This window comes from Solanum tuberosum, unplaced genomic scaffold (genome assembly GCF_000226075.1).
Source record: "Solanum tuberosum cultivar DM 1-3 516 R44 unplaced genomic scaffold, SolTub_3.0 scf00540, whole genome shotgun sequence".
Classification (NCBI taxonomy): domain Eukaryota; kingdom Viridiplantae; phylum Streptophyta; class Magnoliopsida; order Solanales; family Solanaceae; genus Solanum; species Solanum tuberosum.
The window spans coordinates 256918-265195 of record NW_006239457.1 but is presented as its reverse complement, the minus strand read 5'-3'; positions in this window follow the sequence as shown (position 1 = coordinate 265195).

Below are 8278 nucleotides of genomic sequence, written 5' to 3'. Positions count from 1 at the left end.
GTATAATTGTTTACACTTCTGATGTTTGTAATTGTATAAATTCGTTATTTCGAGTTTAAACAAAAATAACTGAATTATACAAATGTACCCGCGAATTAAACAAACCTGCGAATTATACAAATTCACAAATTATACAAACGAGACAGCTTAAACTGTAGCTACAACCCGTAAATATGCAAACTATAGCTATGAAGTATAATTAAGTTTATTATAGTGGCTATATTTGCGAAAGTTCCCCTATAAATAACTCGATCAGCCCACAATTGTCGTTGAAAAATATATTTATCACTTAATATATCATGCTTAGTAAATATATATATATATATATATATATATATTAATTTTTAACTATTAATATTAATTAACTATATATCCTCCCTAAAAAAAACAACAAATTTTAACTTAAATATACAAATGATACACTTATGTAACATCTCTATAAGTTGTTACATACATATTATTCCTATACACTAGTAGGATGAACTTTGCTGCTTTTTGATTTTTCCCTACCAGGCTCCTCAAAATTCTTACTATAAAAATAACAAGAAAATGAAAGGAGGACAACACTATTAATAACACAAATTGACAATGCAGTAGCCCAATTTTGATCTTGTTTAAACAAATAGCCCTTTTTGCATGCATAGCACTCGAAACAAAGCTTATTGGGATCACTACTCCATTGACGACAATCTTCAATAGTTTCTGTAGACTTGTTTTGATTGCCAGTGACTGGAAAACCATCGTATGTATCCATCCAAGTAAAAGGGTCACGTGAGTTTGTGCTCTCGTTTTTGGATGTATTGTTATCACTGTTATTACATATCTTGGGATACTTGCAACAAGCGTCCTGAAATAAAAAAAAATTGATTTAGAGATTTAATATGTTAAATTGTTGATGATTGAATGACAAATAATATACATATGGAGGACAAAAGGAAGTGGAGAATCATAATGGTTGTGAATGAAATGGTGCACAACTATATTGTTTAGGTGCAATGTTGCAATTAGAGGTGGCAAAATGAAGTGGAGTAATTTATTTATCAGCTCAATCCGTCCAAATTTTAATAAGCTGCATTTTGACTAGGTTATTAATTTGATTTAACAGCTCGAATTGAAATGAGTCAAGTCAATATAACACAATAAGTCAAAATCCAACTTAAATCCAAGAATATAATTGAATTTTGAGATTGATTTTTTTTTAATCAATTTGAAAGAATTTTGGTACTATGTTAATTTGAAGATTGAGAATTATGGTTAAAAAAAGAGAAGAGGAGGTTGAACCATAATAGATAGATTGAGTTATAACCCGTTCTTAGACTTTTGACACAACCCACATTGGCTAAGCAAATTTTAAGAGAGTTAATTTATGACTCATCTATTAATTTATTAATCTATTTTAATCAATTCAAATTTAACACATCTTTTTTTGATTATGTATATCTTTTTTTCTTGTCCAAACGACCAAACCATTCCATATTCATAACTCACTTATCTGATTAGTTCAATTCATATTAAATACATCTATTGACGAATAAAAACACTTACAATCAAGAAATTTTCCATTCTACGATGAATATCAGAATAGAAAAAAATCGTATATATATATACCTGAAGGGTACTAGAAGCATATGGAGAAAGTCTATCCAATCCATGTCCTAAATTTCTTTGACATATTTGTTTCTTGACCATACAATTCTTGAAAGTTTCCCAATCATAATATGTATACATACGTGAATCTGTTCTTGATTGCCACCATGCCATTGTCCCCAAAAGAACTACTATAAATAATATAAAAACTTGTGACCTCATATAAACAAATTCTTGAAAACCAATTTTCCAACAACATATTGAACTTGCTAAACCTGCCAATGACCATGTTAATATCATAATTCCAGCAATTAAAAACATTGACATTGATGTTTCACGACAAAATTTGTTAACTGTTATGAGAGGGATAATTATTATAGGAATTGCTATGATTATTCCAAATAAATTGAGGATGAGCATGATAATGTAACCATTTTTCCCAAAATCCATCTTGATAAAGAATATTTGATTTACTATGCTTTTTCATTTTGGGGTATTTTTTGTTTGATTTTACGTGGTTAAAGTCATTAGCAATTGTTTATTTTTAGAAATTGATAATAACCTCCTTTTCTTGTTTTTGGTCATTTGTGGTCTAGCACAAACATTAAGTTTTATTTACCACACATATATGGTTGGTTTAGTTATAAGTTTAACATAGTGAATGTTGAAGTCCGCACATGATATAAATACATCAAACTATATTAATTTGTCAATAATTAAATGAGAATAAATATTACAATTAACTATTTTCTTCTTGTCTTTTTTAATTGTCATGGTTATTACTGTAATATTTATGATGTACACAAACTGATTCGACCGATAAATCGAACCGAAAAAAGTGTTATTGGGTTAACGGTTTTTAATAGTTTTATAAAAAAAATTATCGGGTTATCTGTTTGATATTGATTTTCAATATTGGGTTATTGGGTAAACCGATAACCCATTAAGAGTTAAGACTATATTAATTTACTCTATACATAAATATTAGTAAATATTAATCTCAATATCTTACATAGTTATGTCTTTGACATTTAGCAATCAATTCATACTTTACTATGACTTTGAGTTCACAACTTTACATTATACAAATCGTCAAAACCTAAAATAAAAACCATATTCCTCTTAATTTCTCTTTGTGTTATACATGTATAGTTCTTTTCATGTTTTTTATTATTATTTCTATTTTATGAGCTTTTGTAAAATTACATTATTATCTTGTTGTGTCAAATTTATTAGAGAAGTCATATTTGTTTTATAAACATTTTCTTATTGGTTAAACCGAAAACCGAACCGTTAAAGATCAAAACCAATAAACCAAAAGCCGATTTAGCGTATTTAAAAACCAAAAACTAATAAACCGAACCGATAATACATAAAACCAAACCAAACCGGCCGATGCACACCCCTAGTAATACCCATTATATTCTAACCAATTTGTAATCCGCTTGAGGTTAATGGAGTTGTTAGATTGTGTTAATGGACGTATGTGGTGATATAAGATCCAATATACGTGATAGAGCGAGTTAAAAAAACATACTGAATTAAAAAATTACTCTCTCCTAGTTGTTCATTATACTATAAAATAGTTGTCTAACAATACTTGTCCAATTTAGAAAATCAAAAGATAATTTACCTTTTGCCTATTTTACCCTTGCTATTAAATATTACTCCCTCCCTTCATTTTTATACGTCACATTTTTAGATTTCATTTGCATTAAGAAACTAAGTAAGTTTATAATTCTACCCTTATTTAATGTTTTTTTTTTGAAAACTTTTTAATAAATGATAAATAAATCCATCTTTTATTTTTAATTTGTTTGCTGAGATTTCTTGTTCAAAATCAAATTTTATAGAGTAATGCAATGGTGAAAGTAATTAATCAATGTATGAAGTAATTACAATGAATATTAATTTCTTATTAGTTTTTCTAGGTTGGTCAAATATCTATTTTCAAGACTAATTAATCATCAAGGGTATAATAGGAAAAATATTATAATTTATGCATTGGTTTCATGAAATGACAAGTATTATGGACCAACTATTTATAGTAAGGATGACATATAAAAAAGAACGGAGAGAATATTTATCATCTAACACATTTTTCAAAGCATTAAATTTAATAAAGTCAAATGATAATATAGTAATATTACCCATATTATTTATTGTTTCTTAAGGGGTGTGCCAAATTAATACTCCCTCTATCCCTAATTACATGTCCACTTTAGAATTGACACACTTACTAAGAAAATGATAATTGATATAGTGAGTTTACCATTTTATCCCTTTTAATTTTGAAGTGGATGAATTAAAAATTTAAGATTTTCAAGAAGTTCTACATTTTTCAAAGTAATAAATTGAGAGTATAATAGATTTTTTTTTTGTCCTTTCTTGATTTGTCAAAATGGACAAGTAATTAGTGATAACTAAAAAGGAAAAAGTGGACAAATAATTAGGGACAGAGGGAGTACCAGTGAACAACTATTATTGGACAGTGAAAATAGTAATACAAATAATTAATAGCCTAAAATTTTAATTATCTCAATTTAAGGAATCTCATAATCTAATTTTGAAAATTGAAGCAACTTTTTCTAAAGCAACTTCCCATTCATCATCGTTTGCATATAAAGCTAAAAATATGATGGATCACTCGAATTATTTTTTCTATGATTAAAATTTGGACCTTTTACATGAAATCATAAACATGTTTAATTCATTACGACTTAGGATTATTATTAAAGCTATTAAAGGTGTAAAAGATAATAAAAGAAAAAATTGACGCACGCCAACAAACTTTCCGGTCCACACTTTGTCCTTCAAAGTTTTAAATCAATAATATGCTTTTGGCAAGTAGTTTTCACACAACGATAACAATTAATATTACATGTATATAAATTATTATACAGAGATGGAGGAGAGAGGCGAGGGAGAGAGAGAAGAGAGTGGAGAGAGCTGAATTGTATTTGTATATATGTCAGATAATTGTATATATGTAACGGGCTTGTATATCTGGCAAGCGATATTGGAAGAGGGAGGAGAGAGACGAGCGAGATTTAGAAAGGGAGGAGAGAGGCGAGCGAGAGCGAGAGAGGGTAAAAAGTGGAGAGAGGCGAATTATATTTGTATATCTGTCATATAATTGTATATGTATATGTATAATTTGTATTTGTATATGTATAAGAGAGGAGAGAGGCGGATTATATTTGTATATATGTCATATAATTGTATATATATGTATAATTTGTATTTGTATATATATAAGAGAGGAGATAGGCGAGAAAGAGGAAGAGAGGAGAGAGGTGCACATAATTATAGCTAAAAAGAGCATGCGAGTTGTAATTAATTCAAACTCCAACTATGTTAGCTAATTAACTAGTATATGTTTGCTTATCCACGTAATTTTCCTTTTTTTTTTTATAAAAAAAGATACTTGTTGAATTTTGAATCCATAATTTTAAATTATAATGAATTTAATGATAAGAATTATAATATTAAACCTTCAAATTAAAATTTTAACTTCGCCTCTTATATTGCTTTTGTTACAAACATCCAACGTATGCGTGATCGTCATCTCTAATCTCTTTGAGATATATATGAGTAGCCAAATTACAAGAATATGATTATTTTAGTCAAAAAATGAATTATGGTCTATGGAACGACTAAAATTTAAAAAGAAAATTAAAAATAGAGCACATAATTAAAAAAAAGAAAAGTTAACACGCATATAGAAAAGATCTAAATTTGTGATACTTGTCTTTAAGGTGGAAACACTGCTTATCATCCTACTAAGATTTTTAATTTTTTTTTTATGACTTGAACTCGAAATATATTTAAGAATCAATGAATTATATTCATTTTAACACGGTTAAATATATAAAATTATAATAAGTAATAAATATTCTTTCATCTTTAACTAGAAGTGTTAGAGTTTAAATTTTGAGTATGAAATCACATTTATTATTTACCCTCAAATATGAAATTTGTCGGTGCAGTATAGATATCAAACATCATTATAAAAAAAAAAACTCTAAGTTGCACCTTATAATGACAAACAGTCAATCAAACATATGTAGTGGTGATCGTAGGGACGCTTCCTAAATTATTATCTTTTTTGTTAAGCCTATTGAGTTCAATATTGATGATAGTGGCTCTACTTTTGTTCATGGCTAACAAAAATCTTATCCTAACCTATATTTCAATAATAGGCACATGTAATGATGATTTTTTTTTTTTTAAAAAGAAGATAAAATTAATTTGTTGGAAAGTGAGATGGAACTAAAATTAAATATCTTGCATTTCGTCATGCAAATGTGTTATATACGTAATAAGCAAAAACAAATTTATGATTTAAAGATTATATGAATTTTGAATTTGAATTCTTTTGAATTATATATATATATATATATAAATAAGGGAAAAGACTCAAATATGAACTTTGAGAAAAGACTTATTTATGCCATCCGTTTAAAGTTTGACTCATCTATGCCATTTTTTCGTTTGAGAAAAGACTCATCCATGCAATTATTTGTTAACTGAAATGGCACAGATGAGCCAAACTTTAAACAAATGGCATAGATGAGTCATTCTCAAAGTTAGATGGCATATTTGATTCCTTTCCTATTAAAAAAATGATTTCATTAATAACGTGGTCGAATCATAATTGACTACGTGTAAAAAATAATTTTGCATAACTGAAACTTTTTTCGATTAACAAATAATGGCATGAATAAGTCTTTTCTCAAACGGAAAATGGCATAGATGAGATAAATTTTAAACGAATGATATAAATAAGTCTTCTCTCAAACTTTGATGGCATATTTGAACTTTTTTCCTATATAAAAGAAATATTATAAGATAAATATCGAATTTGAATTAAAATTATTGAACTATTCTGAATCTATACCTTCTACTGTACCACCACATCTGGTAGTTAGTGATCGTGATAATTTATATGACTGATCAACTGGACCAAGTCAAGATTTGGAACATGTGGATGAACCTGGAGAATCACTGACCTGTTCCATTGGAAGTTTAGTTGAAGCTGGACTACTGAAGGGAGTAGAAGTACACTGAAAGCTAGAGGACTAACACATTGTTTGGATGGTTGTTAAAGATACATTAAAATAGAGAGGGAGACAAACGAGATGGAGAGTGAGACGAGTGAGAATTTGTTATGTATCTGGGATACCAGATACATAAGAGAGCATGGCGAGCGAGATGATTTGTTATGTATCCCAGATGATACATGCAATTTCCACTTGGATATAATGTATATAGAATAAATTACGTACACCTAATGTTGACCACATGTATCCGGACAAATCTGGATGCACCAAAATCTGATAAGATATGTAATATTTCAAATTAAAGTGTATCTAAGTAATTAGCTTCCAAACTAGTGAGATTTATGTAAGTTGTCCATTATTGTATTGTGTCGATCAAATTCATCGTTAGATAACGACAAACAAGTTTTGTGTAATGATCAATTTTTTATGATCACATTGTTACCTTACTATTTTATTCTCATTTTGCATCGTTACCTTAATATTTTATTCTCATTTTATCTTTACTTATTATTTAATAATTTAATTTTATTCTTTATCCTACCTATTAATTATAGTAGCTCTATCTCATACCCTACTTTTCTTGTAGGTTTATCATTCAAACTGTTGATGTATGATAGTATGTAACGATGAAAACGTTGCAATCTATCTAAACGTTATATTCATTTAAACAATACAATACACTACTGAGATTAGAAGAATATACTTAACAAAATGTTTGTGATTAACTATACCTCGATGTCATGAGTGTACTTTCACCTAAGAACATTAGGCACTTATACTGAGAAGTACTATCGATAAAACCTAACAAATAAGCAAGATGTATTTGAGAAAGAGTTTTGAAATACTATTCAAGTGATTATATTGCTTTAGAGATCAGAGTTCCTAGGTTGCAATTCTTGTAATATAAATTTTTTAATTGAGACTCCTTATTTCATTTTATATTGTTTGTTATAAACATTTAATAAATGATCTTAATAATTTTTTTAGTTGGATCATACAGTAGAGTACGTACATATTCCATTACTATCAGCAAAAGCACATGTAATGATGGAAAAAAATATATGAAAAAAGGTTATGTTGATGCTGTATTTGTGTATCACGCAAATGCGTTATATAACCTAATATGTCATGCGTGATCGTGATTTTTCAGAATGAGTAAAAATGTTTTTTTAAATTAATTAACCAAACACTCAAGTTATTCTCTAAAATTGCTTATCACAAAATTACTTCTAACAAAAAGTACTTTTTTAAATGAGCCAATTTAAAAATTTTAGCTAAACAGACTATAACCAAATGAGAGAAGTATCAAAAACATACCTAAACTATCTTTTTTTTTTAGTTTCATACCTAAACTATTGAGAGTGTGAGTTTCATATTAGACTATCACTTTTTAGTTTGAGAAACACACCTCAGTGGTGTGGGTAATGCACTCTTTTTTATTTGAAAAAACATTGACACATGACATTCCACATGATCAAATATAAAAAAAAAAAGAGAAAAAAAAAGAAAGAAGAAAGAAAGATCAAATGTAGGACCCTAATTCCTTTTATCTATTGATTGGAGCCTATAGAGTTTGATGTTGATAGTTCCTCCAGCTTTTTTTTCCATGTCTAAAACTATTATCATAT